This window comes from Festucalex cinctus, chromosome 3, assembly GCF_051991245.1.
Source record: "Festucalex cinctus isolate MCC-2025b chromosome 3, RoL_Fcin_1.0, whole genome shotgun sequence".
Classification (NCBI taxonomy): Eukaryota; Metazoa; Chordata; class Actinopteri; order Syngnathiformes; family Syngnathidae; genus Festucalex; species Festucalex cinctus.
Window position 1 is genome coordinate 5,709,744 of NC_135413.1, and position 18,141 is coordinate 5,727,884.

Consider the following 18,141-nt stretch of genomic DNA (forward strand, 5'->3'; position numbering starts at 1 on the left):
CAATAATCAAATCGTCCCACCCTCAATCATAATCGAATCGAATCGTGGGTTGCCTTAGATGGCACACCCCTAATGCCGTGGGAGCGCATACGCAGAGTGGAAGCCACGTGACAGCACTGCCTACGCATGTTTTCAATAAACACATGAAGAACACAAGTGTGGTTTTCGATTTTCAGTTTTAGAAACGATTTTGTTCATCAGGGTTCTACGTTCAGCCAATTCGGGAAGAGCCAAATTGTGGTGGCCCTGCGAGAACCAGCACTGTGCCTGTATATCGCTGAACAAAACAAAATAATGCAATGATTCCGAAAATATAAAGTAATTCACAATTAATTAGTGCTGTCAAACGATTAAAATTTTTAATCTGATTAATCACACTTTTGAATTTTGATTAATCACGATTAATCAGCTAAATTACTCGCGTGATATAAAATACCGTACTATTTTGACATTAACACATTTTATTATCTGAATGTCATTTGCAAACATTGATTAAATGCATGTACGCAATTACATGCATCCGTGTATTGCTCAAAACGTAACAGCATCATATCAATTGGGTGCCATTCAGCAATTATTAATTAATTAAACACAAATGACTTTTGTTTCATCTAAAGTCCTGTCGAGGTGTTTTTTAAAGCGAAATTTACCACCGATTGGAGTCACACCGCTCATTTTGGGACAACAGGCGTAGGAAATGCGGTGCATTGACCTAATGACTGACCTGCGCAGCCTTCAATGTAACCATCCGCGGTTACGTTCAAGGCTCAAGTGCGGTCGAAAAAAATAGTGTGATTAATCTGCATTAATACGTGATTAATGCGACAATTTTCTGTGATTAATTAATCTATTAAAGCTTTAACTTTGACAGCCCTACAATTAATACAATGTAATGTATATTAATTATATATTAAAAGTGTTGATTTCATCACATTTATTTATCACATTTTTGTAGGGTCATTTGTATTTTTACCTGTGTCCAGACTATATGGACACCCTATACAATACACAAGAAAATCAAATCAAAATTTCTTATCATGCCTGCCATTTTGGCCGAAAACGCCTAAAAAAAGGTGGCTCAAAAGTAAATATGAGTTGTGTTGAGTTGAGTTGAGTAAATTTTAAGCTTTTCTTGGATCAGCATAGTTTTGGTCTCTTTTTGAAGATAACTTTGAAATTTTCTTCCAAGAAGTCAGAATCTGTTTAAGTGCTACTGGCACTGACTAATGAAAGTTTGAACACGAAAAAAAAAAAAAATAAAAAAAAAAAAAAAAATTCTGTTCGTCTAATTAGTTTTCACAAAATCTGCCTTAAAAATGAATTTAGAATGGTGATTTGGACTTGAAAATACTAGAGGATCTAAGCTTGAGGTCTTACCTAATTCCAGTTCAAGTTTGAGAATAATAGGACAGAAAATGAGCATTTTACACAGGATTTTCCAAAACAGGGGTTTATCCAAACATAAGGTATGTCGTTTGGGTGACCCTTGAAAGCCCAGGTCGACAAAAAAATCATTTTAATTTGTCACTATTTTATTCTAGCCCTATCTGAAAGACAATATGCACATTTAGACATCATTTTGACATATCAAAGCAAGCGCATAATGAGCAACAAAGATATATGCCCCTTTATGATGCTCTTTTATCACTGTCATTAAGGTAAGGTAACTCTGCTGGTTTTGCTAAAAAAAAATAAACCATACAAATAAATAAAAAAGCACTATCATGACGTATTCAGAATCTCATTGGCTGTTCAATATGTCAATAACCATGAAATGGCTAGGAATGATTTTACCTTTTACGCACGATGTCATTGGCCAAAGCAGACTTCGGGATTGGACAACATGCCACATGTCAATCACTCCCCACGTGGGTCCTTCGCAATTTTTTTTTTTTTTTTTTTTTTTTGAAGAGCTCAGAATTGTTCATTCGGTAGTCTTACCGATTCAACGTCTTGTCATCATTGCTCTTTTTTTTTTTTTTTGTGTGTATGTGTGCGTGCGTTTGCGTGCGTTTGCGTGCGTGCGTTTGCGTGCGTGCGTGCGTTTGCGTGTGTGCGTTTGCGTGCGTGCGTGTGCGTGCGTTTGCGTGCGTGCAAATACGTATAAATTTATACTCATTCATTCACCTAAAACCTTATAAATATCCCATTACCCTTCGCCTTAACCAGGTATTCAGAATCTTGCCAGAGTCGTGAGATTTAAATGGTCAGGAGACCAGAGAAAAGGTCAGAAAAAAAAAGAAATAAAGAGAAAAGAAAGGTAAATCAAAGTGACATCCAGCACCGACCAAACACTTCCTGCCTTCCCCATGATTACAAAATCAAAGTCTTACGCCAACCCCGGAAGCCTCTAAATTCCAGCAAATTTAGCGAGATCTCAAGAGCCCAGAGGAAAAACTAAAGAGAGGAAGGAGGGAAGGATCGATAAGGCAGAGTGAGATCAATAGAAGCCAGTACATCCAATCCATCAAAGTGAAGTCCAGCACCAACAAGACCCCTCCTGCGTGGTTACAAAACCGGAGTCTTATGCCAACCCCAGAAACCTCATACTTCTAATAAATTAAGATCTCAAGTGACCAGAGGAAAAACTAAAGAGAGGAAGGAGGGAAGGATAGATAAAGCAAAGTGAGAACCACAGACACCAGCACCAACTGATTCAAGGGGCTGTGGGAGGGAGAGGGTACTTCTGTTGAGTTTCAGTAGATGCTGGTGCGACGGATCTGGCATGCATAAGGACCACCACCAAAGAAAGAAGCCGTCAACCGCGGTCCAGCAAAGCGAGCACCCCCCCCGGAATCCCCAGGCCGCGGCAGCACCAAGGCCACCCCCAAGCCACCCGAGCGGACACCGGTCGGCGAGCCGACCCAGACACCCGGAACACCCCCGCCCCAGCCCCGGCCCACACCCCCGAGCCCAAGGCCGCAGAACGAGGCCCAGCGGGCCCCCACAGCGCCCCACCGGTCCCCAGCCCCCATCCCCCCACGACCCCCCCGCACCCCACCCAAACCCGCCATCCACCACGACCCAGGCCCCACCACCCCCGACCCCCAGACCCCCGAACACACCCCGACCCCCAGCACCCAACCCCAATTTTTTTTCTTTCAAGTTTGGTTGCAGAGCACGAGCCAAGATATGGAGCCGCAACACTGACAATAAGATTTGGTATTGAAAAATAAAAAATAAATTGTCATTGTGGAAAAAGCTGCATTGGCATTGTAAAAGGTTGTATTGAAAAATAAAATACAAACATTGAAAAAAACACTACTTTCTTTAAAGCCCCAGTGTGTAGCTCACGACCGCCATCTATCGGTCAAACAAGATAATGCAATGATTTTAAGCACACGAACTACGGCGTCCCAGAGAGACCCTACTTCAACAGCCTACCACCAATTTCACCGGAACAGAACGCAAACAACTTCTGGTATTCCCTCGAGTGATGACGTAAGTGAATTGCATTTGTTAGACATACTGTACAGATCCCTAATATTTGTGATTTAGTCATTTAATTTCAGAATTAATATTTTTGTCGGCATTGTTAGGAAATACTGTACGTCAGCTAATGATAATGGCTATCTATGTTCATATTTGTTAGTGCAACTAAACTATGCAACAGAGAACACACAGTTATATTATATGTTTTATAGACATGTGGACCATCTCAAAGAGGGCGAGGAGGGGGCGAGAGACGACGAGGAAGAGAACGCGGAAGTGAACGCGGTGTCTCGTAACGTACAATTATGTCATCATGGAAAAATAATTCCATTCGAGCATGCATGTGAATGGCTCAAAACATACCTTTGCTTGGAATATGTGGTATTTAGATTACATCGTTTGCTGATATGTTTAGTATATCGTACAAAAATAATGGTGTTAACTGAACTACACATCTGCAACTCAGACTCGTAATTCCCCCCGTGTCTTGTTGCTACTAACCACTCAGAAAAGTGCTGCTTACAAAAACATTTGAAACCCTTTACTCAGATATCGATTTGTCACCATGTTGAACAATTTTACCTAATAAATATCACTAAGCAACTTAATTAGTTTTGATTGAAGATACAACAGCTTCCTTGTACTTCGATGTGCAGGAATTTACATGGCTTTCACAAATAGTCTTGCTCATATAATAATGTACTTCATTGGCTCAGTGACTTTCAGTTCATTGTTTGGTACCTCATCTGACATACAATTGTTACCTTCTTGCAGAGACTCGATCGTACAGGAAATGACCATGGAGGAACATGAAGATATCCAAGTCCAGCTGATAGACTGACACCAAGAAATACTTTTTGACACATTGCTGACACATCAGCACCACCATGATTTCCTGTACCTGGATCCCAGACTCCAGCACCTTGGTGACTTGTGGCAAATAAGTGACACTTTCCCAGATCCTCGAGGACAATACAAAGGTTTTTTACCTGGCATATAATTAGTCCATGTCTGACACTTGTTGTTGTAGTTTGTATAACTTGTATATTGTTGTTGTGTGTTAATTTGTACATTTTGAATAACTAAAAAATACTATTTCCTTTGGCGTCAACATGCAGTGTTCATTCGACACCTAACCTAACAATATTTTACATGACTAGAAATGTAAAACATCAAAAGCCTGGAGAATTATTATAAATGCTTGCAATGACAAGGAATTCTTAATTGGCCAATGAATGTAAGGTACAGTACATGAAAATGAATAAATAAAATAAAGTAAAATAAAAGTCTACATGAAATGAACATATTAACTAAAAAAATAAATAAAAATGCTGTTAGAATATAATGAGCTACATGAATTGCAGTTGTTCCAGAAATTTACCAATACGCTGTGCATTTCAATATATGGAAAATAGACATACAGGTTTGGGACAAAAGTAGTGTTACAGAGCAGGTATGTGTTGTAACACAGCTAAAATATCTGATTACCTCAATACCATGATGTTTTTTTGTGTGTGTGTGTGCTGACATTGTCCCCCATTAACATTGCAACATTCCTCAAACTCTCCCGAACACATAGTATGATCTGTAACACTACTTTTCGCCTACTCTATGATGTTATTGGGGCAAAATTAAGGAAGGCTTGTCCATTGATTGTGTGAACAGACTGCAGTAAAAATGAAGTCACTTCAATGTTTGCTGGTTTTATTAAGTTTGACATGCTCCTTGACTGCACAAGTACATGTTATGGAGTGAGGGCATGTTCCCACCAACGATGATATCATATTCTTCAAAGGCTTGCTGAGGAAAGTGAGGGAGGAGTCACTCCATGGCTTCAGACACCTGGTCAGCAGGTCCTGTGTAAAACAAGTGGTGCTTGTACATGTGACCATTCCGTATTGCTTCACACAAAAAGTTCATGTAGTGTGTAATACCGTCCATATGTAAATGACATACCAAGACGTCGGCTGACTTCAGTTTGTTGCAGCTCAGATATGGTAGGTGGAGATACTGGTGGTACAACACCGAAGCCTTCTGGGGTCCTCCATTCAAGTGTCCTCATTCGGGGCATTCCAATATGGCTGCTCTCCCCTTGATATTTTTTTTTCTTGCAGGTCGGTGATGTATTTAAACGGTGCATGAATGCTTGTGTACATCAGAATATGGTTCTGGAAGCCCTCAAGTTTGGCTGTTGATCTAGTGTGACACAAACAAAAACAAAATTATAAAATAAAATAAAATAATTGATGATACTACTATATGTCACCAACTTTACAACAAAGCCCCCAAAATAGAGGTAAGATCTTTAGTTTTTGGGCCCAAAACATTGTATTAGCTAGATAAAAGTAACTTGACTGCATAGAATATGCAAAGGCTGCTTGCTTGTCGAGTTTCCGTGGAAAACGTAGCAGCCTGTAAATTCTTGTGCACCCAATTACACAATGGACCAGTACACACTTGAGTGAGAGAGTTCAGACTCTAGCAGTGCTTACGGTACAGCCAGCATTTAAGTCCAGAAAGTTATTCCCTGCCGAAAATTAATTTCGAGAACACTATTTTCACCAACCACAACGAAAATAATTTTCAACTCCTCCACTAATACAGCATGCTTTAGATTCTCCATTGAAGTTATGGGCAAATATACCTCCGAAATCACAGTTACATTACATTACACAATAACTTGCGCATTTACTCTAAATATAACGTGCCAGCGGGAATCTTTTTTTTTTTTTTCAAAGCAAGTAGCTTCATAACGAAATCGTTCGAGTGGTGCGGAGTTGCTAATCAACAGATACAGTGATCGTAAAACAAAGGTACGAACATCGTATCAATTAGTACGATGTATACTTTTTCTCTCGCTCTCAAAACGTAAACACAAATGTACTCTTACTTACCGGTCAAGTAGAAAGCAGTCGAAGGCACCAGCACGTCCCAAACCTAGTCTGTTCCTCATTTCTCTCCATCTGGCAAATGCGGCTACAATATAAACTCTTGTTTTGTCGCGCTGAAATAAAATAAATTCCCAAAGCAAATGTGATGCTTGAGAATGCTCTCTTCGGGGACCGGAAACTCTTCTTCTTCGTGTACATGCGGTCGCCATACAAACCGGAAGTGCGTCTGCTAAGGCGTTCCAAAAACGCGTTAAGAAATGGAGCGCTGAAATTTGGCGTTGACGGCACCCGTAGCAGAAAGATGGCGGCGAAACATGGCGGACACTAGAAGCCGCGGCCCGGACATGTAAGATAATTTGCGATTTCTAGACTAACCGTTATATTTAAAAAAAAAGTACGTTTATGCGATACAACATATCTTTTTACATAATACTAACACAAACAATTGGGTTTTTTTTTCGAATGATTTATTGTTTCACCACTAGATGCCACTGTATAATACTGAGTGTACCTTTAACCATATTTTTTTGTATTATGATGTCTTTTTCAATGCCAATCTGCAGATTATTTTTTTTTTTTTTTTTTTTTTTTTTTTTTTTTTTTTTTTTTTAAAAGAGTTTCACGGTTTTTCAGGTTCAACTTGCTGGGATTAAGTTTCACTTTTTTTTCTTTTTTTTTTTCCAGTTTCAACTTATTGGCAGTGTTTTAACGTGGAGGGGCGGGCGCGGGGTTAGGGGCAGGGCTTTGACCAGGAGAATGCCTTCCAGGTTTTCAGGAGAGGAGAGCACGCCCTCTGTCGGCTAAAGGCAATACCTGAATTTCCTGTGGCATATATTATACATATTTAGTAGGGGTGTGAATTGCCTAGTACCTGACGATTCGATTCGTATCACGATTCACAGGTCACGATTCGATTCGATACCGATTAATCCCGATACGAATTTATAAGTCGATCGTTGCAATTTTTTTCATTCAAATTTAGAAAATACTAATCAGTAAGCTTGTAGAGTGTAAGATTTATATGAAAATGTATTATTTATTTATCTGAAATTTCAGTCTTATAGAGGTTGTAATCTGTTTCATGTTTGAACAGCATTAAAATTAAATATTAAGGCTTAATGTTCCGTTCATATAACATTCTTCCATGCTCAAGGTGTGAATCCTAAAAAAAAAAAAAAAAAAAAAAAAAAAAAACGATTCTGCCGATTATTGAATCGATTCGAGAATCGCGCGATGTAGTATCGCGATATATCGCCGAATCGATTTTTTTAACACCCCCAATATTTAGATAGCCAGCATGCTAAGTGGTTTACTACAGAAACATTAGCACTGGCGCCACAAGTTTATTTGTAGAAAAAACACAGACTTACAGGCGGTTTAGGAGATCCTGGTCAACTTTTGTATCTACGAGTCTGTGATGATATGCCAAAAACAAGGTAGAGGTTTTATTCCTAAAATATACTTGCATTATTATTTCAGCTAGGCCACTGCAACGTTATGCATAGTTCAACCATAACACTACCTGATGTAGGAAAAATAAATAAAAGTGTACTTAGTAAAGGAACACAAGACTTGTAAAAATCTAACCAGCTATTCTGTGAAATGGTTAGTTTCAACTGTTCCCTGCAAAAAAATAAAAAATAAAAAACAAATAAAAAATAAAAAATAAAAAAGTCTATTTTGAGCGATTATGATTTTATAGCACTTTCCCTCAATATATTTGTGTTAAATACTGTATCGGGCATTTTGGACAGTCGTGATCATCGTGGAGTATTGTGTGCATAAAATACACATTGAATGACATGGCTGCCAATGACAACAAAGAACTCACGAGGAATTATCGCGTCCCACGGTGAACATCAAAGGTGGAATTACGCCCAACAGCAAAGAAGCACTTCTTCAAAAGCAGTCCAGCCACGGAGGACTCGCCAAAGATTTGTTTCCAGCTGAAAGACGGATGAAACTGACAGGATCCAGGTGCCGGCGAATCAAAGTGGACGGAAAACATCCGGGTGACTTTTACTCTGCTAGACTAAGCTACAAGTCGTGTGCTAAGCACACTTTAGCCCACATTAGGAGCGGCCAACCCCCACTGCCCCACCCCCAGACGCAATGACATGAAACCGGACACTCTGAGGATTTTACTCTGAACAGAATTGATGCACTATTTGGGATCGAAGACTGTCTTTTTCTTGCCCATTACGTCAGCAAACTCCGACTGAAATGAACAAAGGAGGCTTCCGGTTATGTCATCACGATCATGGCATGTTTGTATTTTTATATATATGATCGGTTTAAAAAAAAGATTCAGGGAATAAGATGCCAGATACTGCAATTGGCTGGCAACCAGTTCAGGGTGTACCCCGCCTACTGCCCGAAGCCAACTAGGATAGGCTCCAGCGACCCTTGTGAGGAGCAAGCGGTTAAGAAAATGGATGGATGGAAGATTACAGATATATTTGTACTTTTATTCTTCATACACAATGTCCAATCCAATACATCTTAATAAATAAGTTGTATCGCTTTAAGTAATGATTACATTCAGATGTATTGCGAATACTCCAATAAATGTAAAAAAAACATTTCTTAAACATTAAATAACCTGTAAAAAGCAGAGTGGTTTTTTTTTGTAAATACATTAAATATTTTGGAAGGAAAAGAACGTGCAAAGAATTGCTGAGGTATTTTGAGAAACTTGTTCACCCGCTCAATTGTCCTGATTTGTCATTTTTATTTGTATATTTTTGGCGTGAGCTAAAACGGTGACGAGCTGATGCAACCAAGGAACAGTATATAAGGGCGATCAAGCTATCCAGAGGAACCCCCCTCCCCCAAATCCATCTTCCCATAAGTGTTGTGTGTTTGTTAGTTGGGCTACAACAACTCTGCCATGTGCATGCATCAGTAGGTGCGTTTCCATTACCCTTTTTCTCAAAAATAAAAGCGATATTGTACTATTTCGATAAAGTACAATTTCGAAATGTCGGTGTTTCCATTAACGAGAGTTTCGCTTCTGATGCGCAATTCTCGGAATGCCCCGTCTCGCGAGACCTCGCTGTTCTGTAGGAGGTGCTCATGATGTTTACGGAAGACTGACGCCCGGTGTAGTTATATTACTTTAAAAACAGTCACCCCTCATCGGGCGGTTTCGGGCATTTAGTGTTGGTGTTGTTGTCTAAGTCCCTCGGCAGTCGGCAAGCAGTTCTGACACGAAAGCGAGTGGCACCGTACTTCCTACTTCCTGTAATCCTAAAATGTTGTTGTTCCCATGCAGAAGCTGGGTAAAAGGCGGGTTGCAAATTGTTAAAAGTTTCTGATGTTTTCTGCTAAATTAACCAGACATGGAAGGACAGGATTTCAAGCTGTCCTCTCGTTCAACTTTTCGAAGGAGTCTCGCTCGATTACACCTCTCTCTCTTTTACGCTCATGACGTGCAGTAGCCGATACGAATCACTTCAGCATGTAAAACTAAAATACAAAACCGAAATTAATAATTCTCAAAACAAATAAGTAATTGCAAGTTTAATTTAAAAAAAAAATACACATAAACAACGTGTTACAGTCCTTTCCGCCATGACCGGGCGGGTCTCACATGACTACTAATGCACAAAAAGTGTTTCCATTACACTTTGCGAAATACTTCTTTTTCGATACGTCTCAAAAACCACCTCATGAGAGCGCAAAAACCTTTTTGCGATATTTGAGAGTTTTTTTTCGCAAATCCGGTGTTTCCATTACCAGCTTACTTTTGCGAAACATGCCTTTTGCGCAAAACTGAGGGTAATGGAAACGCACCTAGTGATGCACGTAGTGAGATGGCGGCAAAATAGGAGGCACTGCCACCACATAAATATGATGCTGTGGCTCGCTACACTCCAATCTGGCTAGAAGATTGTTATACTGTTAGCCACATTGGCTAAAAGGTTTCATGACACAGTGCCTACCCTGACAATGATAAGTCCCTTCGTGCACCAAATGCTGAAGATTATTATAGATCATTACAATATATGTATCGATACGCAGGTGTCAGAATCGATATTGCTCGTTAACTTTAAATAGGCAGTTAACGTCTGCCTTTGCAGCTTGCATTGTACCTAAAAAATAAAAACCAGCAGCGTCTGCCGTATCGATTTTTTTAGCACACCCCTAGAAAACTACTCCTTGCTCTGCAGTGTGTACATATTTATTATACATATGTATATATTTATTCCAGCATAATAAACATATCCTTTAGGTATACATATGACTGTTATTATAAAATGCAAGTAAATGAATGTGAAATATTGGGATATGTATCGGCTTGAAGATCAAGTATTGGGATACATACTGTATGTATCGCAATACGTATCGAATCGTGACCCCTGTATCGTGATACGTATCGTATCGTGAGGTGGGCGGCAATACCCTTCCCTAGCCGATACTTAAGGTTTTGTTTCCTCAACATGAAAAAGCTGTCCTGCCATTGGTTCAGAGCATTCAAGGGCCAAGGATATCTTAGATCGGCATGCAGTGAACATGTCACATATAAGTAAATGTCGTGCACGAGCAAAACACAAAATGCTGCATCCAAAATCCTATATTAGCATTGGAATTAATGGTATCGGCATGTTACTTGCGAGTACTCACCCATACCGATACCACTGTTTTAATGCAGTATCGGCACCTCTGCCGATACCAGTATCGGTATCGGAACAACACTAGTTATAGCTCTCTCATTTTTTTATCTCCCCTGGATGTCTTATGGGATGCGGCCAGACAGGTACAACCCACAAAATAAAAAAATTAAAAAAAAATTGCAACCCGCTGCGCTGCCGCTGCATGGAGGGTGCACACATTGTGCACATTTCTTGCCTTTAAAGACATGGGCAACACATATGCTCAATATTAGAGATAGACCGATAAGGTTTTTTCGGGCCCGATACCGATACCAATTATTAGTAGGGAAGGATGCCGATAACCGATATTTGGAGCCGATATTCATTTTCACTAAAAAGGGACATCAAAATTTGGAAAAAATACAAACTCCATCTCTTATCTTTTTTTTTTTTTTTTTTTTTTTAAAGCATATGTTTATTGAGCAACTTTTAGGGTTAGTAAAATATTTTTAAGGGGTTTTTTTTCTACACGAAATAAAAGTCTTCCAAAATTAAAAAATATCCAAAGTATTACATTTTTACTTATCTCAGTTTTAATTTCAACCAAAAACAGAAGGTGCAGAGAGTTCCCAGGGTCGACAAAAATGAAAATAAAAACTTTTTTAAAACATTTACATTTAAATTAGTTTCCTGAAGTTAACACTTAAAAAAAAAATGGATCTATTATCGGCCATATGATTCGTCAAAATGGCCGATGCCGATATTTCTCAAAATGCTAAATATCGGCGCCGATAATCGGCCCAGCCGATAATCGGTCTATCCCTACTATATGGTGCCATCAAGTAGGCCTATTGTCATAACTCGCATTACATTCAGGTTACTCTACTTTGAGGAGGGAAAGAAAAAAAAACAAAAAACATGCTGTATGCAGGCGGCTGCCAATGGAGTCTCGCCGACTTCTCACAACTTCTCACCAAATGTAGGCCTATGTGTGTATGGAGTAAGATCACTGTCAATAAGACTTATTTTGATTAACGATTCGTATCTGTAATAGTAACAATCCGTGTGTTTTCAATGAGGCTCCGGCACCCCCGCGACGCTTGAGGAGTAAGCGGTTAAGAAAATGGGTGGATGGCTTATATTGGGCAATTTCACCAAATTGGTGCCAGGCAATTACGGTACATGACAATAGATGTGTATTGTGCTAAAAAGCTAGCATTCAATTAAATGTAAATCTCATGGCTATAGTTCATGTATTTGCTAATTTTATTTATCTTCTATTTATTTCATTTATCTAAAAACCCACAAAGAGTTTCAGTACTAAAAAAAACAAAAAAAAACGACATGCAAAAAACAAATCTGAGTTGGACCAATTCACATTTTGAGTTGTTCACTCATCAATGTATATATCATTCAATTTGAGAAATAATTTTTTTCCTTCATTCTTTGCCAAGTTATCAGACCGGGACTTGGTTTCGGCAGATAGGCCTACTTAATATCAAAGACTCTGACTTGGGTGCCAAAAAAGTATGATCCGGACATCCCTCAATAAAATGGGGAAAACAAAAAAACAAAAAAAAACATCGAGTGACCATAAAAAGTCTCATTAAAAATATGTGGTTGTACACGTTCTTTTCAAGGCAAGTGCAAAGAATGAAATTCAATGCAAAAATGTTGTGTCAACTGTCAAGTACATTTTAGGAGTAGCTCCCATTTAACCGGAGTTTCTCCACCCGCTGTGATGTCTCCATTGAAGACTGGGTGGCACCCACATAACGAACTTCATTAAGACAACCAAGAAGGGTGGAAGGGATACTTTAGCATCGTGTGCAGTTGTTGATAAAATGATTAAAGACAAATACAATACTAAATGCTGAGTGTGCTGCACAGATAAACTTAATGTCTGCTACAGGCACAGACAGCGATCCCCGCCCAATTTAAGACTATTTGTGATCAAAGGCTTTTATCAGCCATGATCGGAATGTTAATCCTGGTTCACAGGGCAAGATCTAAAAATTGCCGGCCGACTTCCAAACTATGAGAGATGCCACACGTAAAGACAAAAAAATAATAATAATACTAATAAATAGGGGTGTTAAAAAAAATCGATTCGGCGATATATCGCGATACTACATCGCGCGATTCTCGAATCGATTCAATAAGGGCAGAATCGATTTTTTTTTTTTTTTTTTTAGGATTCACACCTTGAGCATGGAAGAATGTTATATGAACGGAACATTAAGCCTTAATATTTTATTTTAATGCTGTTCAAACATGAAACAGATTACAACCTCTATAAGACTGAAATTTCAGATAAATAAATAATACATTTTCATATAAATCTTACACTCTACAAGCTTACTGATTAGTATTTTCTAAATTTGAATGAAAAAAAATCGCAACAATCGACTTATAAATTCGTATCGGGATTAATCGGTATCGAATCGAATCGTGACCTGTGAATCGTGATACGAATCGAATCGTCAGGTACTAGGCAATTCACACCCCTACTAATAAATCACCTCAAAGTTTTGAATGCACCGTGTGTGTTGTGCAGCCACATGCCACAATCAACACATCACACACGAACTGATTTCTTTAATCAATGTTTCCTGGTTAGACAGAAAGTCTCCAGGTTTGTTTTTGGCTGAAAAAAAAAAGTGGCATAAAAAGAAAAGGCGTTGTTTGAAGGAGTGTAAATAGCGCAAGAACGGACTTTCTGTTTCGCCATGACTCTTTTGACTTTGGAGTTCCCACGGTCTTTGTCGCCGCCTCGCTTTCTGATTGGCTGCACGTCACCGTCAAGAAGGCTGCGCTTGTCGCCTTTTGACCGCCGAGAGAAGCGGGACGCAACTGGAGGGTCAACCCTTCTGCGATGGAGCTAGCTGCCGGCAAGCTACTGCTCGACTCCGGTGGGAGCGGGACACTAGATTTTGACTCATGGCCTAGACCACATGTGTCAAGATCCGGTCCTCATGGGCCAGAGTCCTGCATGTTTTCAAGGTTTCTCTACTCCATCGTACCTGGATTCAATGATCAGGATAATTATCAGGCTCCTGCAGAGCTTGCTGATGAGCTTAAGTATGAATCAGCTGTTTTGAAAGTGGGAAACCTCCAAAACCTGCAGGACTGCGGCCCTCAAGGACTGCAGTTTGACACCTATGGCCTAGACTGAAACCACATCTATCATGTCTATTTGAGGGTTTTTAGCTTTAACGTCATGTTTTTTTTTTGTCATTTCTTTTTTGCGTACGCCATTTTCTTTTTTTTTTAAGTTTGCATGACGATGATGGCCCACACAAACTAGCTACACCTTTGTTAGCTACTACCTTTGTTTTTTTCCCTCGCAACTCGCATCATGTCAGAGACTCATCATGACTGACCCGGGATTTATACCGGATGCGGCTGCAGTGCGGCTGCGGTGCGTTCCGGCGACACAACCAATTAGATTCCATGCATTCGAATGGTGCAATTTACACCGCTTGCGTGTGCGTTGCGTGTCGACTGCGTCTCAGCTGCGGCGTGCCGCAGCCCTTCCGCACGGATAGACCTATTTTCTATTTTTGCTGGATTCCGCGTCCGTCGGCCTCCGGCAAATGGAAAGCAAACACAAAACACATCGAGCGGCACAGGAAGACTGACGCAGTTTCAAAATAAATTTCCGGTTACCTTTCAGAATAAAACACTCGCCAGCTCCTATTTTGCAAGCATGTCAGCAAAACGTGATGTGGGCGTAGCCGGGCCTGGAGTCAACGTGCAAGGTGCTCATTCACGGTTTAGACATCAGCGAACATGGACGAGGAGAGGTTTATATTGGAGGTGGAAAGCCACAAAATAATAAAACTCCACCTCTCTTTCTGCTTCTCTGTTGAGCACAGACTTTGTTGAGCGCAGACTGTGTGTTTGTCGTTTTTAATGCCACATGATCGCGCGTGGTCACGCGAGACACGGCGGGAAGTGGTCGGCGACGTAGCTGCCGGACCGCAGCTGTGGGAGCCGGTGAGAGTTGGCCAAAATATTGACGCGTCCGGAGCACGCAGACAAGACCGCACACGCAACCGGTGTAAATCCCAAGTGACAGATACCAAAGTCAGGCAATTGTGTTGATCATTTTCTCCTCCCACAGCGTGACTGACCCGCCGAGACCCGCTACTCTATTTACAAAATAACTCCGTCTTTTTTTTTCAGATTTCTGTTCTTTTTTTCTTTCTGTCTCTTTCTTTCTTTTTTTTTTTCCTTTGGTCATAGCCCCCTGCGCCGTCTCTGGGCCTCGGTGTGTCGCACCGGCAATATTTATGCCACTTGTCCAAGACAAGCTTGCACACTCGCAGTGCGTGCAGCTCTGCCATAACATTTTACGAGTGGCAAGTCGCGCCAACATTGAACCATATTTACAATTTCATATGGACCACCATGGATGAAATACCGCAATCTTAATTTCACTACCGCCTCGCGAAGCTCGACACCAACGCTCATTCATTCTGAATGGAGATCTCAGCCTCATTCATTTAACTGGTCGCCTCTCTGGGTCAACGGCTCATCGGACATCTCCGGCGGCCACCCAGCCCGTCAACCCCCAGGCGGATCCCCAAGGCGGGAGCCATTAACATGGGCCGGGGGAGCAGCAGGGCTCTGCTGCGGCTTGAGATCTCATTCAAGTGAATGGGAACACACAACCAGGTGAGCGGTGTGTGTACACGCGATTTTTTTTTTTTTTTTAACCACAATCATTAAAAATCCATCCACAAGTACATATTAAAATGTAAATATTTAAGCCACCTTTTTTTTTCCAGAATTGAAATGTAAACAAAGTGTAAATATACCAACTGTAATGGAATAAAATGGAAATAAAAACAGGCCAGATAGTGTTTACTCTGCGAATTATAACATAACTGCTTAAAGGACATTTACTTAGCAAATACAATGAAAGCACATACCTTCAGAAGTAAGTGGCAAATTGCATGAGTCAAAAAAGTCCACTATTTTCTCCTGTGTGGTTGAGTCTCGTGATGTTAGGTGGGGGGGGGGGGGTCGCCAATGATACAGTAGCAGCCAGTATTGTGGCGTCATGCTTCGTACATCGCAGGCAAGTGTATTGTTGGAAAAAAAAAAAAAAAAAAAAAAAAAAAAAAAAAAGGCCGTTTCCTTGTAAACATTACTAGCGGGTTTGAATAACACAAATGTGCACTTTTAGGGCGCTGCGCGATAGAAACGTGCCTTCTCGTCGAGAGTATATAAGCTTAGCGGTCGATTAGTATCACAAACTCACGTGAATTAGATGGAGAATTATCGGTCACGGTAAAATAAACACCGCGGATTGTTGATCTTGGCCAAACAATACGCGACCGCTTCAGTATTAACCAACCAGTCTGTGTTGTTTTTGTTTTTTTTTTCCCCCATAAGCAGTGCGTCTAATGAACTTTTGTTCACCCCTAACCACACAAGCTGCTTATATGTTTACAGCAACAGTTTTCCTGCACGATTTGCAAACGATTGTTTTTTTGGTTGTTGTCGTTTTTTTTTTGTTTTTTTTTAGCATTATATCTAACCTCTTTTAGCAAAACAGCCTCCATGCGACAAAGCTCACTCCCACTTTGTCGAAGACGCGACACCATTGGCTGTAAGAACTGGCTGAAGCTCTTGCAGCCTCACACGCTCCTACATTGTTTTTTGTGCCGCAGCGAACGACACGTGTACGTCCAAGTTGATACTAAGATGTATAATGTTACGCATTACGTCATCACGTCAATTTCACGATATGTCAAATTATTTGATAGAATAATTGTTGAATTAAGAATAATTATCTAACAAGTGTGATTTGCAGAAGATGATTTGATTGATTTAACTATATTGTTTTTATCATACATTTGCTAAGTTTTCATAATCATTCATAGTGTTTGCAGCGAGAGCAAAACTGCTCTTGAAGATCTGGAGACCAAAATTACGCATCCGTTGGCAATCGAAAGTGCCCTTGCATGAAACGTGATGTTTATTGAGTTTCTGCAAAGTCATGATCGAACGTCAAAGAAGAACCTGGATGGAGAAGATAATCAGTATCTCTTTCGCTTCCCCTCCCTATTTTCATTTTGTGTGCCAGGCAATCCAAATAAAAAGAGAGGGGGCAGAGGGACTGTTTTAGAAGCATAGGTTTGAACTGTATGGCACAGTTCTCCTCTGCTCTCCTCGCTAGCGTGTTAAAAGGTATTACGGTGTCTTTCTCTCCTTTTTGTGTCTGTGTAAAATTATTATAAAAGTGTCAGTATTGATGAACCTGAGATTATTATCACCTAAAAAAATACACCGGTAATATCGCAGACGATATTTTTTGGAACATCCCTAATTGTATATATTGTATTTTTATTACTTTGGCGATGTACGGCGGCTGGGCATGCGTGAAATAAGGAAATGGGCGTATGGCGCAGACTTGCTTGCTGCGTCGATGTCAGCCAATCATATGACAGGCAGTGACGGCATGGCCCTGCTCTGCCCCAGACGACCGGCGCTCCAGAACCACCTCAGATATAATTCTAAAAGGTGGTTCCATTGTATCTGCTCGGCCCCGAAAAAGTCACATGGAAACGCCCGGGACGACCAAAGCTGACTCTGTGTGGACTGTTCTGGAAAAGCGGCATAAAATTGCCAAATTGGCGAGTTAATAAATTGGCCTTAGAAATTTACAGTGGTAGCCCGTTCGAGCAATCATTCGTCAACTTCAGCTGGCCCGTCACAGTCACATTGTGGCTACGGGCCATCAGGCCACTGTTAATGTCGAACCCTGTTCAATACACTTTATTTGCAACTATAAATGTTGAATATAATTCATCGTGTGAAACTCCACGCCGCAGTCACACTATTCTTTATGTGCAATATACATATTCACTAGGGGTGTTAAAAAAAAATCGATTCGGCGATATATCGCGATACTACATCGCGCGATTCTCGAATCGATTCAATAATCGGCAGAATCGATGTTTTTTTTTTTTTTTTTTTTTTTTTTTTTTAGGATTCACACCTTGAGCATGGAAGAATGTTATATGAACGGAACATTAAGCCTTAATATTTTATTTTAATGCTGTTCAAACATGAAACAGATTACAACCTCTATAAGTCTGAAATTTCAGATAAATAAATACATTTTCATATAAATCTTACACTCTACAAGCTTACTGATTAGTATTTTCTAAATTTGAATGAAAAAAATCGCAACAATCGACTTATAAATT

The 18,141-nt window shown here is 40.2% G+C and overlaps 1 protein-coding gene and 1 long non-coding RNA gene across 9 annotated transcripts in view; both read right to left on the reverse strand.

The window, feature by feature from the left end:
* Positions 1–18,141, reverse strand: part of LOC144015506 (DNA topoisomerase I, mitochondrial) — an 82,331-nt gene that overhangs the window by 61,819 nt on the left and 2,371 nt on the right. The window lies entirely within an intron of this gene.
* On the reverse strand, positions 5,116–6,194 carry LOC144015515 (uncharacterized). Its single transcript, XR_013282740.1, has 2 exons — positions 5,389–6,194; positions 5,116–5,288 (listed from the first exon to the last, which is right to left on the reverse strand). It is a non-coding gene; the product is annotated as an uncharacterized LOC144015515 (long non-coding RNA).